This window comes from Nyctereutes procyonoides, unplaced genomic scaffold (genome assembly GCF_905146905.1).
Source record: "Nyctereutes procyonoides isolate TBG_1078 unplaced genomic scaffold, NYPRO_anot_genome, whole genome shotgun sequence".
NCBI classification, from domain to species: domain Eukaryota; kingdom Metazoa; phylum Chordata; class Mammalia; order Carnivora; family Canidae; genus Nyctereutes; species Nyctereutes procyonoides.
Genome location: NW_026575131.1, coordinates 7,207,319 through 7,223,062, shown reverse-complemented (window position 1 = coordinate 7,223,062; position 15,744 = coordinate 7,207,319). Strand labels below are relative to the sequence as shown.

Genomic DNA, 15,744 nt, shown 5'->3' with positions numbered 1-15,744 from the left:
GAATTTATGTTTGATTGAATCAATTCACTTTGCCTAAGTTGCTCACAGAGCAGACCCTTCATACCAGGTGACTAAGTAGAGCAGGTCACAGTCACCTGGGATTTATGAGCTGTTTATGGCTTCCTTTAAACACAGTAGCTTCTTAGTTGGCACAGATACAGACAGGAGTCAGCCTGTGCCTGCGGCAATTCAGCCTCCCTCTCAAGAGGTTTATCCAAAAGAGTTCCCTCCATGGGGGTTCTTTCAGACACATCTGCTTCCTGCAGGCATCTGTTATCTGGGCCCTTCCATCCCCACACCAGAGCTTCCAGCAGCCGAAGAGGTGGCTGGATTACATTTAGGAGGGAGGAGGTGCTGTTTGCCGTCCCCATCGTCGTAGTCCTTCAGACCTCTGCCTCATATGTACTTCATCCTCTCTTCTCCCTGGGAACCAGGTTCATGTCTTCCTCAGACTGTGGCCTCTGGATGCCATCCTTTCAGGGTCTGGCTTGTTGTCCTCGCCCCTGTGGGCCTATACATTTGCTCCATTCCCGAGCCTAGTCTACGGGCGCATCCCCACTAAAGAGGGTGCCAAGGCCATGGGCTTTGGGACCAGACCTAGTTTCAAATCCCAGGTCCCTTACTTCCCACCTAGGTGCTTGGAACAGACGGTATTGGTGATCTACAGTATTTCCAAACAGTGTCTGTACAACCTCCCTCCAACTCACTGTGCTTTTGGCTCCAAAGGCATGGCCTGTGACCCTTCTCTGGAGGGCTGCTGTTGGGCCATGAGCCATTTTGTCCACAAGTGCAGAGATCCAGAAGTGTCCAAGAATTCACACCTCCACTCCCATCTCCCCAACCTGGGCTGGGCCAACCCTGGGCTGTGGCAGACGCTTCACAGCTCCTGCTTAGGGTCAGCAGGAGTCTGCTTGAGATCATCACATACCCGCTTGGCTCTTTCTCCCCCACCCTCTCCCTGCTTTTTCCTCAGATCCTGCCTTAATACAACTCTCACACAGGAATCCTCGTCTCTGGCTCTGCTTCTGGGGAACCTGGATTAAGACAGTGACTCAAGCAGTCCCTTCACACTTATGTGCCTCAGTGTTCTCTGAAACTTGAGGCCAGTAGTGCCTATGCCTTAGGATTATTGGCAGGATTGAGTGAAAGATGCAGGCAAGGTGCTTGGCACATGGCGTGGAGGATCCTTTAAGGATCCCTAATTTTAAGGATCCCTTTTTTCAGAAAGTTAGCCGAGTGCATTGGTCTGGGGAGTGGGAGCCCCAACTTCTGTTTTGAACCTCCTGATTGAGTCTCAGGAAGTTTCTTTGCCTCCCTAGACCACAGTTTCTTTCTTTTTCTTTTTTAAGAACTTTAACAGCTTTATTAAGACATAATTCACATACCATATGATTCATCCATTTAAAGGGACACAGTTCAATGGTTTTTCGTATGTTTACAGAGATGTGTAGCTATCATCGTGATCTAATTTTTTTAAGATTTTATTTATTTATTCATGAGAGACACAGAGAGAGACAGAGAAAGAGAGAGAGAGAGAGGCAGAGACACAGGCAGAGGGAGAAGCAGGCTCCATGCAGGGAGCCCAGTGCGGGACTTGATCCCAGGTCCCCAGGATCACACCCTAGGCTGAAAGGGGTGCTAAACCGCTGAGCCACCCGGGCTGCCCTATGATCTAATTTTAAGACCTTTTTATCACCCTGCAAAAAAGCCCCTACCCATTGCAATTATCCTCCATTTCCCCCCTCACCTTGGCGAACTCCCCAGACCCTGACAACCGTGAATCCATTTTCTATCTCTATGGACATTTCTTATTCTGGACATTTCCTATAAATGGAGTCATATAATACATGGTCTTTGGTGGTATCTGACTTCTTTCACTAAACATCATGTTTTCAAAGCTCATTCATGTTGTGGCATGTGTCAGAATTTCACTCTTCGCTGTAGCTGAGTAAAATTCCATGGTATGGATGTACCACATTTTGTATATCCATTCATTAGTAGATGGACATTTAGGTCGTTTCCACATTTGGGCTATTATGAATAATGCTGCTATGAACAAGTTTTTTGTGTGGCTATGTTTTTATTTCTCTTGTGCATATATATAGGTATATGCTTAGGAGTAGAATTTGTGTCATATATGTTTAACTTTTTGAGAAGTAGCCTATTTTTCTAAGAGGTTGCATTATTTTACAGTTTCATCAAAATGTATGAAGATCCTGATTTCTCCATGTCCTTGACAACACTTGTCTTTTTTCTTTTAGCCTTGCTGGTGAGGGTGAAGTGATATTTCATTATGGTTTTGATGTGCATTTGTCTGATGGTTAATGATGTTGAGCATCTTTTTATGTCCTTACTGACCATTTATAGATCTTTGAAGAAAGGTCCATTCAGAGTCTTTGCTATTTTTTAATTTGGTGAATTCCCTTTTTGTTGATTTGTAAGAGTTCTTTATAGCTTCTAGATTATTTTTTCTTTATCAGATATGTGAACCCTCATTTCCCTCATCTATAACTTACTGTTTCCTGGATTATGATACAAAGTATGTAAGATGCTTGATAAATACTGGGTAGCAGTTAGTTGTTATCATTAATAGAACATTCTTAAGATTTCTTAAATATGTATTAATTTAAGTAATCTCTATATCCAATGTGTAGCTTGAACTCTTGACCCTGTGATCAAGAGTCGCATGCCTCTCCAACTGAACCAGCCAGGCACCCCAATAGAACATTCTTTTCATTCACAAGGCCAGATAAACCTCTCGATATTATCCAATCTGTCCTCCCTTCTTTCTACCCATTTCACAGATGAAGCAATTCGGACCAGAGAGAAAAGTGACCTTCTGCTCTTGGTTTCAGAAATGGTCTGAAACATATCTGTGGTGGAGCTCAACTGCATGACCTTGGGCAGGTAACTCTTCTTTGTGCACCTCACTGTTTTCATCTGTAAAATGGAGGTGAAGGAGGGAGTTACAGCTGGCCTGCACTGAGCAACTCCTATGTGGCAAGCACAGTCTGAAATGCTTCCATGAATACCATCTTGTTCAATCTTCCCAACTTCCCAAAGTCATAGGTGTTCTTTCCTGCCCATTTTACAGATGTAGAAATTGATACTCAGAGAGATGAAGTCCCTTGCCTGAGAGCTTCTGCCTGGGAAGTGACAGCATCGGGATTTTCTAACCTCAGTATCTGTCCTCTCTTTGGCTGCTACCTGATGAGTCCTAGGGTACTCCATCTCTTGGGTTGCCCCAGGAAAGCACCTTTTCTCCCCCCTTTTCTCTTTTCTGATGTTTATTGTGATTGTATCAGAAATTAATAACCACAGAAGAAACCTGAGGAAAAAAGAAAAGGCATTCCTACTCTGGTCATATATGATGCTTTCATCACCTCTTAGACTTGCAGGATTTTGAATACAGTGTAGGCCCAGCCAAGTCCCACCTTATAGAAGTGGTGGTCTGGGGAGGCTAGAAGTTCACCATTCCCAGGACCAAACTTCGCCTAGACAGTGCTGGGTTTGGGAGGCAAAGATACCTTGGGCCCCCTTCTAGAAATCAGGAAAATCTATGCTCCTACTAGTTAGGTGGTGGGGGTCTCTTGGACAGTGGGGGGGGGGGACTCAGATTCTAAAGCAGTGGTTCTCAACCCAGAGTGGTTTTGCACCCACTGGGCATTTTTCTGCGCTGTTTTTGGTTGTTGGGACTTGGAGAGGGTTGGGAGAGTGGGTGCTACTGGCATCTAGTGGGTAGATGTCAGGAATGCTGCTAAACATCCTATTATAAGGCCCAGGACAGCCCCCCAAACAAAGAACCCTTCTGCCCCAGAGTGGCAGTACAGAGGCTGAGAAATTCTGTTCTAGGCAGATACAGTTGTAGGATTGGTCCTGCTCTCCCCAGGGGCCCATGAGGGGGCAGGGACCTATGTATGTGTACATGGGGGTGACTCTACTCCCCAGGAAGATCTTCTTTACTTGATGCCTGGGGATCCTTTTCTTCTCCTGCCCCTTCCTATGTTTTAGGCTGGACATTGCAAATCAGCCTGTAATGAAGCCAGGAAGTGGGAAAGCTTGCTTTGTTGTTTTAAAGCTCCCATGATCCTGTTTAGGCTCAGAGAGGCAGATGATGGAATGGTTGGCTCATTTCTTGAAGCAGGGCACCTTGTGAGTGTCTTGTTCATTGCTCTATCTCCAGTGCCCTGCACAAGTAAATGAACATAGCTGGCTCTCAGGCAGGACTTGCTGTATGAAAATGATTGGTCAGAGAAGATGCCTTCTGTTGGTGTAAGAGCTGCCCCAGTCTTGGCAATGGCCAGCCTCCCACCCCCCAACTTTCACCTCTAAATTCCATGTTAATATAATGAAAGCAACTAGTAAACTTTATTATATCTGATGGGCATGATTCTAAGGCCTTCCTTTTTTTTTCTAAGACCTTTTACATATGGGAACTCAGGTAGTTCTCACACAACCTATGAGATAGAAATTGCTGTTATCCCCATTTTATGGATGAAGAAACTGAGACACAGAGAGGTTAAGTAACTTGTTTGCAATTATACAGCTCAGAAGTAGCAGAGGCTGAATCTGAACACAGGTGGTCTAACTCCATCCTCTTCATCACTAAATGTTTTGTTCCCTTTCTTAAGAACTGCCTTTGAAGCACAGCCTGCCCTCCCTGCCTCATGTCTTTGGGGCGAACTTTCTCCCAAATAGACACAAGAAGTTCCCAGAGCTCAAAGCTTTTCTAACATATTGGGCAATATTAATGGGAGTGGAGGAAGCACTTTCCTAACTTACCCAGATAATGTTTTTCAAGCACAAAGGAGAGAATCAGACTAATTGTGATAGGAAAAATGGGCATGGGGTTTATCCATGGGGTTTCTGTCTTTGTTCTTCCACTAGATTTAGTTTTTCTTAAAATGAATAATGCTCATAAGAAAAAACTGCCAGTAGCTGACCATTAGATAGCAAGCCCCAAAATGCACACCCTCAGATAAAAACCTGGGTGGTTTGGAGAAAATTCAAGTGCCTCTGGGTACTAGCACTATAAATTCAGATTCAGAAATTCTGGGGTGAGGCTTAGGAATGGGTATTTTTAACAAGATTCCTGGGAAATTCTAATGTATGGCCAGGGAACAGGAGCCCCAAGTATAGAAATGGTGGGCCTGGGAACCTAACTTTTCAGTCACTGAGGAGTAAATCAACTCCTCATCATTGATAATGAAAGCATCCTTCAATTTCTATCTCAGAATTGCCTCCTCTGAGAAGGCCCCCCTGATTCATGGTAGGTAATTGCTCCTTCCCTGACCTCCCACCACATTTGGTACACCCATTACACTTGACATCACAGAGTACTTATTTATTTGGTCTTTTTGAGCGAGAAAAGTCTTATCAGCCTCTGCACATCCAGTGCTGATATGAAGTTGATATTGAATGAATGCTTATTGAACAAATAAATGACTAAGCATCCAGGCTGCTTTGGCCTCCATCCAGAGCATCTCATGGTCTAGCCTACAGTCTGAAAAGACCTGAATTCTCACTTCGTGACTTTCTATCATCTTGACTTTTGGGCTACACATGGGCTCCAGGTGATCTTTAGTTTGCTCATCTGGAAAATAGGAATAATGCTTTGCTCTTGGGAGGGACTTAGATGATACAGGATACAGTGTGGTGATGGTCTGTGAACCTGAGGTACCAAGCTGGTGTGGGGTGAAGGAGGAAGGTTCCTGTCCAGAGCATGGGCATTCTGAGAGATGAGTGATTGGAATAAACCAATCTCAAGGTCATTACGGTGAGCCCCACTGGCCGCTGAGAACAAAGATATCTTTTTATCTGCTGATTAAAGTGGCAACAGAATGATCTTAGTAAATCATAAGTTTTCTATCTCCTGTGACACAAACACAGGGGGCTCTTAACAAATTGGAATTAGCCATTTGGAAAGTCACCTGAAAATGTGTCTTTAAGAGTTTTTTGTTTGTTTGTTTGTTTGTTTTTTGTGGCAGCAAGCAGGTGCCAGGTCTCCATTCAACCCCTCCCTGGCTCACTTGCTTCCCCCACCCCTGTTGTTTATGCCTGGGCTGCTGGCATAGGCAGTCCCCATGACCCCTACTTGACCTATTCCTCTGCTTGGAAGTCAGGTCGTGGCAGAGTCATCTGCACATCCCCAGCCCTTCTGTCAGGCTGCATTGCATGCTTATTGACTTTACAGGTGAGTAAAGGGACACCCAGAGGAGAGTGGTGTGTTAGCCAAAGTCACCCAGTGGTGCCAGGGGGGTGGAGCCAGAACCAGGAACACATCTGGGAACCCAGAGGAGAATGGGGTGATAGGTGATCCCTTCCTATAGGAAAGGATCTTTCTGGAGCCCCCCCCCCCACTTTCCACTTAGGCTAAGGGGGAAGCAACGCAGCTCTCAGTTCTCTTGAATAGACGTATTGTTATACTGTGACTCACAATAGTTTCTATGAATATTGGGCAAGAAGGAGGACTTTTCAGAGTACCAGGGTTTGGGAAGAAGGGAAAGGTGTGGCAGGAACATTGATGTACTCTTGTTTTGGGTGTTTTGGGTCCACAAGTGTTTTGGGTCCATGGGCAAGCCATACTGCCTCCCTGAATTGATTTCCATAGCCATGATCCACCCACCTACCCCTGGGTGACCAAAGGACCCAGAGGAAGGGTTCAAGACAAGAAGGGTTGGAAGTATTGTCAAGAGATGCAAACATCTCATCGTCTTGTCCTGGGCAGTCCTGTCCCCTCTTCTCTTTCTTCCTCTTTCAAGTGTGAGTTCATGGCCTGGACATGCCCTGAGGTTTTCCCTTAAGTGAAAGGGCATTTGTAAATGTCCTCAAAACAAATGTTGTCTATAAAACTAGAATATCTGTTTCAATGATAAACTGTAGGGTAAGAATGACAAACATCTGCTGAAAGTGAGAAAAAGAGAGAAAACCATTTTTGCTGGGAAATTATTACATCATCAGAGAAGACTTCTTTTTGACTTGGGTCTTAATTTCTCACCATGCCTGGCATGGTGTTAATTATCTCTAATATGCCTGGCACAGTGTTAAGCACTGTGGAAGAATCAAAAGTGAACAAAATTTGGCTCCATATCACATAGAGTCATGCTCATCTAATAGTACACGTGTTCCCCTACATTTCCTGGCCCCCTTGCAGGCAATCAGGGCCAGTAACTAGTTCAGACTAGTCAAGTCCAAAGCACTTAATTGGCACTCTCCGTTTCCCTGTGGTGTTAATAACAGTATTTTAGATGATGAAGCCTCTTCATCCTGGTTCCCTGAGTGACCACATGGATCCCCTGCTGACCTGCACTGGCCACTTAGCTTGAGTGAAAAATTAACCTTTGCTTGGTTATACCTCTGAGATTTGGGTGTTAATTTGTTTCTGCAGCATAACTCTTCCTGTGCTGACTAATACAGTCACTATATTACCTCAGTAATACCAACTGCCATTTATTGAATGCCTCCTACATACCCAACCACTTGACTTGCTCCATCCCATTTAATCCTCACAGCAGCCCTGTGAGAGAGCTCCAACTGTCTTCATTTCTCCAATGAAGAAACAGAAGCTCAAGGAGCCTTGCTCAGCCAGGGTTATGCATCTAGGAAGTTGCAGAGTCAGGGTTCCACCTCAGGTCTGTATGACTTCAAGGCTAGTGTTTTCTTTCTAAACTAGTTTCAAGCTCAAGAGAGCTTAGATAAGAAAATATATTGTGTGAGGTGAAGGCTGGAGTCCAGGGAGGCAGGACAAAGGGAAAGTAAGTCCATTGTTCAGGATAAGAAGGAACATCCATGCTCAAGATCCCAAAGTAGAATGCTAACATGATGGAGAGACAAAAATGCAACTTTAAATATTACTTTGGTAGTGACCTCCCCTTGATGTTGTGTGTAAAGAAGCCATTAGTACCTGACACATCACTGCTGTGTGTTCCCACCAGTGAGAAGAATCCCTAATGTGAGCCGTTTGCTGTTTCACAAATATGTTAACATACAAACAGGGTGAAGTCATAGACATTAGAACAGAACGGGACCTCCCCTTAACCTCGGCGTTGAGAAGGGTGAAGCCTGGAGCTAGGAAGTACTCTTTTTCAGATCACATAGTGTGTTCCTGGTAGCTGTGCTAGCTGTGCCTCAAACACTTTGCCTGAGTGTTTGCAGAATGCACAGAGGAAAATGCATGTGTGCTCTGCTTTTCCTCTACTATAAGATCCTAAATGTGTCCTGAAGACATGAGTAGCATTGCACTTAGCACTTGACTCTATCCTTTCATGCATACATTTAGCAAAAACTAAGTATTTGCATGTGACCGATCTCTTCTGACCTTCACAGAAACCCTTTGAGTGAGCAGGGCAGATTTTGTCTCCATTGTACAGATGCCAGAAAGGTCTCAATGAGGAGTGTTTTGTTCAAGGTCACATGGCACATGTGTAACTGTAACCCAGATTCTTTACTTTCAGATAAACTTGTTATCCTTCTGGATCCAGGGGATACCCTCAAACTCATGTTATGAATCAGCTCAGTGATTAAGGGAACGGCTCTGCATTCATAATCCAGCTATTCAGTCCTTCTGTGACTCACTTTCTTCATCTGTAAAGTTAGGAGGATAATAGTAACTATCTACCTCAAGAAGAATTAAGTAAACATATACAAAGCTCTTAGAATAGTGCTTAGGACATAGTGCTCCATGGATATTAGGCAAGACTCTAATGACATGCTTGGCATCCATAGTTTGGCAATTCTCAGAGGACCTTAGTGGTCCATGATGTGTAACAATTTGTTGTTTTGCCGAGGCAGAAGTTAACGACTCACATGGAATGATATTGTGATGATCATCTTAAAACAAGCATGCATACATTTTTGTGAAAAATGATCAATAAGGGAGTGAAAATAGTGTAAATCCAGGTAACTGAGGGAGAGACAGGCAGGAAGCATGTGCCTCTAGAATGGTTGCCTGTAGGCAGAGAGCCAGGAGCCTTTCAGGAGCAGGACAGGAAGTCTCTGACTCTTATGGATGTTGGTAGAAGGGTGTCATCCAGATGGCATTTAGCGGGGCCATGGAACACCCACTCCAGCCCTGGAAGTCCCAAGGGAAGTTCCTGTAAGTGCCCAGAGGACACAGAACAAAGTATCATTCTGCAACTGTGGCTCCAGAAACCCACCTGGATGCCAAGTAAGCATGACCAGACCAGACTGGAAGGGCCCCTTCCCTGGTCCTCACTCAAGCCCAACACTTAGCACCCCAGTAGTGGGAAGAGACCCAGCCATCCCACACTGTCCCAAGGCTAAGCTAACCTACGCTCCTCACTTCAGGCCTCCTGAGGACAGGGCCGTGGGCTCACGATGTGGCAGGAAGAGCTGGTCCTGAAATTTATTCGGTTGATACTGGGTTGTCCAAGCACAAATGCAAATAGATAATGTGGCATAAATTAGTGCATTGGGGTAAAATTGGCCATGCCCCAAGTATGCATTTATGGGCTGTTTGTATGAAGGATGGTTGTTTTCCCTAGAAGTGAGAGAGAATGATATATTGTTTATGGTGGTATGGTGCAGAGAATCTGGAGACAGGAGGCAAACAGACCTACATCCAGATCCCACCGTTGACACTGTAGTATTCTGCATTTGAACAAGTGATCCCATTTCTCCAAGCCTCAGTTTTTTTTCAACTGTAAAATAGGAATGGTAATTCCTACCCTTGCTTGCTGTAAGGATTATTGATGCCTATGCACTTGCTCCATGGTGGCTCCTACTCTATACTGACTCTGCCGGATGCTCACCTACACTTCGTCTCGTTGTTCTGCAAATGTCACAACTTTTAGTATACATGTGCACTATTATTATTTACTTAATAACTTTCTAAGTCAACTCACTTCTTAGTTTAAGCCTCCTCCTAAGCAATAGTAGCCATGAAGTTATGGGTTTGATATGCTTCTTTCTCTGACATGCTTTAAAATATACGTGTAACCAGTAAAACAACAGTTTTCTTTGTATGAGACCAAAGAAAGAAGAAAAAGAAAAAAAAAAAGAATCAGTGTACTAAGCAACACTGATATGCGCATCACACTTGGGGATGCCCAAATGTCCAAATTTAATCCTCAGGCTGTCCTGTCAAGAGGAGAACTACCCTTCTTTTTGAGATAAAGAAATGGATTTCCCTCTTAACAGCACACATCCAATCAGTAACTTTGAGAGGTCAGCTTGACATTCCTTCAAGATATTTTCTTTTCAAGAGACATCTTTCAGATCCTCAATCTTCTTGCCAGTTACCCAAAAGAGCAAGATGTTTTAGGGAGTGCTCCTTGGAGCACACAGTTTTCTTCAAGGTTGTTTTCCTTTGGAAAAGATTCATATTCATCTCAGTCCCTTGTAAGTCAAACCCAAACCTCCAGCGTGAGGAGGAAACATAAACAACTTTGAATGGGGCTGACTAGATGGTGCCAGCAGCGAACCTTCAGAGCCAATTTGTGCTTCCAGCCAGACCACATTTAGGCATATCTGCCATGTGATTCCTTGACAGCCTCTCCTTGCCCAGCTCACCTTCGCACTTCTGAGTTGGCTAGAAATCCCCTCCACTTCCACAGAGGGCATGGGGTGACCTCACGTGACCCCCTTGGAGCTCAGAAATCTACATGTATTCATCAGAACCAAGCAACTTTGATGATGGTGTGGCTTAAATTATGGGGCCTCTGGAGACTCCAATCCTGGGGCATTGCTGCTTGCCTTTGGAGTGGTCTCACCTGTGAAAGCCTCAGTTGAGGTGTGTTGCAGAATTCTCTAGGACTCTCTGGGCTGCAAGAGACAGAAGCCACCTCAACCAAAAAACTCCTCATAAAGGTATGGAGGCATTCTAAAGAAATCAGGCAGGACTGCAGAGGAGCCTCAGGAAGGAAGGGCCCACAGTGTAGCAGAGCTCCTCTCCCACTCCCCTGTGGCCTGCTCTCTCCCAGCTACTTCCTGTGTGTCTCCTTCATGCCCTGTTCTGAGCAGGTCATCTATCCCCACTTGCAGCATCCTCGGGGAAGGAAGTAGCCATCCACAGTTTTAGAGTTTTATGCCACCCAGAGAGAGACTGCAATGCTCTATTGGGCCCAGTTCCACATCCCCGGTGAAGGGACTAGACACTCTGGCCCATCAGTCAGTCCATTTTCCTCCCTGTAACCAGTGATCTCTTTTTTAAAAAGACTTATTTATTTCTTTGAGAGAGAGAGGGAGAGTATGGGGAGACAGAGGGAGAGGGAGAGAGAATCCCTGGCAGACTCCCACTAGGCAGACCCCTGCTCAGGGCTCCATCCCAGGACCCTGAGCTCATGACCTGAGTCAGGTGCTCAATCACCTGAGCCACCCAGGCACCCCATGATCTTTTCAAAATGTAATCTGGTTATAGTCTTCTTCCCCCCATATTTGTCATATTTGTCTGTATTATGATTTTTGGATTTTTATGTGTCTACCACCATTCAACTGTTCACTCCATCAGGATGGGGATAGGTCCATTAATTCTCCCGGCACATGGCCAGTGGTCCTCAGCAACAGCAGCATTCATGCTGCAGCCTTTAACCAAGTCATCCCTTGGAGCCTTTCAGAGCAGCCAAGTCTCAAACCCATATAAAATATTTGAGATGCTGGGGATCCCTGGGTGGCTCAGCAGTTTAGCACCGCCTTCAGCCCAGGGCCTGATCCTTGAGTCCCGGGATCAAGTCCCACGTCAGGCTCCCTGCGTGGAGCCTGCTTTCTCCCTCTGCCTGTGTCTCTCCCTCTCTCTCTCTCTCTCTCTCTCTCTCTGTCTCTCACGAATAAATAAATAAAATCTTTAAAAAAATATTTGAGATGCTGCCCTTTTAGAAACTGTTCAGGATGCTGTCATAGGAAATTATATCCCAAATCAGAAGAAGCCATTCAGCTACTCAAATTGTGGTCCAGGCAGCATCAGCATTGCCTTGGAGCTTGTTAAAAATGCAGAATCTCAAAACCTACCCTAGCCCTACTCAGTAGAAATCTGTATTTTAACAAATGGATTCATGTGCACATTACAGTTTGAGGAGCAGTGCGTTAGGACATCCTTTTATATGTTCCTATAACCTCCCTTGATTTCTTTCTACTTACCAGTGCTTCTTTAGTGCTGGACTTCTTCTTCTAGCCTGTGAGCCTCCCAAGGGCAGGGGCCTTGGCTGCTATGCCCAGCTCTGTAAACTCGGTGCCTGGGAGGTAGCTTGGCATACACAGGCCAGGATATTTTCCCCCGAAATTATCCCCCAGAAAAGGGCCCATCCAACATCTTTCATATTATAGAGTGCTCCATAAATTACTTTGTTTTGAACAAAAGGTACTGTCTGGGAAAGGCACATAAATGTGAAAATGACCTCAATGCTAGTTTGGATGTTTATAGAGGTCATTCAGCGGATTCAATGGATGATGGGTAAAGAAATGCAATCCAATTTAGTCATCATTTCTGGAAAGTATGACTTCACAATTGAAAAAGCTAGACAGCACTATACATGCCTTTTGAAGATCATCTTAAAAAGTATTACATATATGGTTATGTTGTAGGGTCATGACATACAACCACAGAATTTTTTTTAAAGCCAAACTGTTCATCAAAGACTCTCTCCCAGCTGTGTACTGTTGCTGATGCTACAGTGTTAGCCTCCAGGAGCTAAAGAAGAAAGACCACAACTGGCAGGTCATGCCTGGGAAGGCCCTGCCCTGCCTTTTGCCAGCTGGTGATTGCAGGTGACAATTTTACTTCCTCACCTGGGAAATGGGATGCTGTTCCCCAACTCTGCTTGTCTTTTGGCATTATGTATCCCACTAACTTGCAGAGGACTGGGTTGACTAGCTCTCTGCGGGGCCCTCCCTTCTTCCCAGCACCCTCCATCATGTGCCCCCTGCACTACCTGTGGCCTCCGCTGTATATAGCACAGGGGATGTTGTGGCCCTGGCTCCACCTTCTGCAAAGCTGTGAGGTCAGAAGAGCTGCAGTTTATCCTGTGTGCCCTCACACTTTCTGTTCTTACATACCCCTCCACCTTGCACCACCTCCATGTGCTTGCTTGTTGCCCCCCCCCAACAAAGTCCTACCCAGATCTGCTTCTGTCCCCTCTCCCCTCACTTTCCAATTCCCCATGCTCCAAACATTCACTCTCTCTGATCTAATTCCCTCCTCCAAGAGCATAGGAATGACTGAGAGATATATAATATCCATTGCAGTGGGTTGAACATCTGGTTTTGCCTGGTTTCTGGGTTGGATGTGCAGGTGGATGGGAGGGCCATTCACTGGAATGGAGAGGTGGAGAGTGGGGACTTTCTGTTGAAATGTCTGACTGAATGGCCCAGGGAGCTACCTATCCCTGGGCTCACCCCTTAGAGCCCTGAGGCCCAAGGCAAGAAAAAGTACAGATAGTCTGGGGGTGGCTGCGGTAATGGATTTTGTGGGAATGTGGGAGTGAAGCTTGTTTGGATCCACATTATAAGAGATCTTTATGGAATCATCCTGTGGAACATGGGGATCCAGTGAAGAGTCAGACAGGATGGTGGCATGATCTAATCGGTGTCTTAGGAAAATCCCTCCAGTAGCAGCATAGAGAAGGGACTGGGAAGGGCAAGACTGGAGGCAGACAGACCAGTTCAGAGAGAGGCAGAGTATTCCTGCTCTGGGACACCTGAACGGAGGCAGTGACATGAAAACAACAGGTGAGGGTTGGTGTGTAAGAAGTTTCCAAGGCAGAAACAGGGTGGTGAGGAAAGAGAATTGCTGAAGGTGACTTCCTACCTTCCAGGTGCGTGGCTGATGAGGTGGGGGAGGGAACCCCGTCACTGATGTGGGTACCCCAGAAGGGGGTTTGAAAGTGCCAAGTTTGAGGTGCACTTCTAAGAGGAGTTGTCCAAGAAGCATGTAGATATCTGGGCAGAGTTTGGCAGATGTGGGCAGATTTAGGAGCCACCAGGATCAAAAGTTAAGGCAGGGATACAGAAGGCTAAAGCTGCTGTCCAGATGAGAGGCAATGGTGGCCTGGCCCAGAAACAGTGGCAAAATGACCCAAAGAGGTGAATGGAATTGAGAAGCATTTAGGAGGCAGCATGGGCAGCACTTAGAAATGGTTGGAATCCAAGAGGTGAGGTGGAGGGGAAGGTCAGGGGTGGTTCCCAGTTTTCTAGCCACAGCATCTGAGAGGAGAGCACTGCCATCCATGGGACAAGATGTAGTTTAGGGGGAAAGATGATGACTTAGTGTGGGTTCTCCTCAAAGCAGAACTTGAGGCAAGGATTTTGGTAAGCACTTTATTAGGGAGGTATTCCAGATAGGAATTGGAAGTGAGCCAGAGCAAGGAAGAATACTGATGGAAGGTGTGTTGGCACATGGATTACTGCTGTGAGCAGTGCCTCAGCCCACCTGGGAACCTATGACAGACTCTGGGCCATGCCTGAATGTGGTCCCCAGAAGCTGGTTTTACATCGCTCCTGGTGTGTTAACTCTCCAGCACTTCATCCTGCTCTTCATTAGGGATAGAAAGAGACCTTTCTCTGATGGTATAGACAGCTGTCTTGGAGTAGACCGGAGGTATGGATGGGACACCAGAGGCATTTGCTACAGGTGATGAGACAGCTCAAATGGGTTGAGTCTCAGGCATCTAGGACTTCCGGCTGGAGATGTCCCCAAACAGAAGATGGTGACACTGCAGTAGCCGTCAAGGATTCCTGACACTGTGCTCTGGAGGGGTGAGGGTCTTCATATGTGTTTATCTTTTTTTTTTAAGATTTTATTTGTTTGAGAGAGAAAGTGGGAGAACATGCACGTGCATGAACAGGGTGAGGGGCAGAGAGAGAAGCAGACTCCCCGCTGAGCAGGGAGCCCGATGCGGGGCTTGATCCCAAGGACCCTGAGATCATGACCTGAGCTGAAGGCAGATATGTAACCGACTGAGCCACCCAGGCGCTCCCATATACAGTCCTCGAGTATCAGTGGTCTGGTGGGACCCACAGATGAGCTCCTCTCCCACCCCCGGGACTGACGGCAAGGCCACTACTTAGGGCTCAGTCCACCTCTCACAGAACAGTCATTAGCTGCTTGTACAGCCCTCCCTCCCTCTCTGTATAAAGAGAGTGCCTCTTGTCAACAGTTCCAAGAAGTGGAGCTCATTAGGTAAAGAGGAAACTGGGGACCTGGAGAAGACAAACTAAGGATAAACTAGAGAATGAAAACCCAGAGAGTTGGGGTGGGGTGGGGAGTGCCACCGCCATCACATCAGCCAAGTGTGTAAGTGAGAGGAGAGCGAGTGGAATGAGTACTGGCCAAGGAGTTGATGCCATGGCCCTCGACCACTATACCCTCTTAGCCACAGAATGCAGGCAGGTGTTGAATGTGTTCGCGTTTCCATTTCTTGACCTTTGCGGTGGGATAATGTGCTTCACCCAGCACTACCCAGTAGAAATAGGATGCCAACCACAAATGTAATTATAAATATCCTAGGAGCCACATTTTAAAAAGCAAAAAGAGGCAGGTGCAATTCATTTCAATAGCATATTTTATCTAACCCAGTATATCCCAAATACCATCATTTGAACATTGTAACCACTGTAAACAATTATGAAGATAATTATCAGATATTTTACATTTGGAGGCGTGGGGCTAAATCCTCAAACCTGTGTGTATTTTACATTTACAGCACATCTGAATTCGGACCCACCGCATTCAAGGACTCTCTAGTCAATGTGGCTGTGACCACTTACTGGGTGGCCCAAGTCCAGCCGGTCTGC

At 45.8% G+C, this 15,744-nt stretch overlaps 1 protein-coding gene across 2 annotated transcripts in view; it reads left to right on the top strand.

Annotated features, from left to right (window-relative positions):
- HRH1 (histamine receptor H1) overlaps positions 1-15,744 on the top strand; it is a 76,878-nt gene that overhangs the window by 23,474 nt on the left and 37,660 nt on the right. Inside the window, exon 1 of one of the 2 annotated variants that reach the window (XM_055343641.1) lies at positions 2,843-2,907. The exons of the other annotated variant lie outside the window; for it this stretch is intronic. The gene's annotated coding sequence lies outside the window, so the exon portion shown is untranslated. Of the gene's footprint in view, positions 1-2,842; positions 2,908-15,744 lie in introns of those variants that run through there. 2 annotated transcript variants of the gene reach the window in all.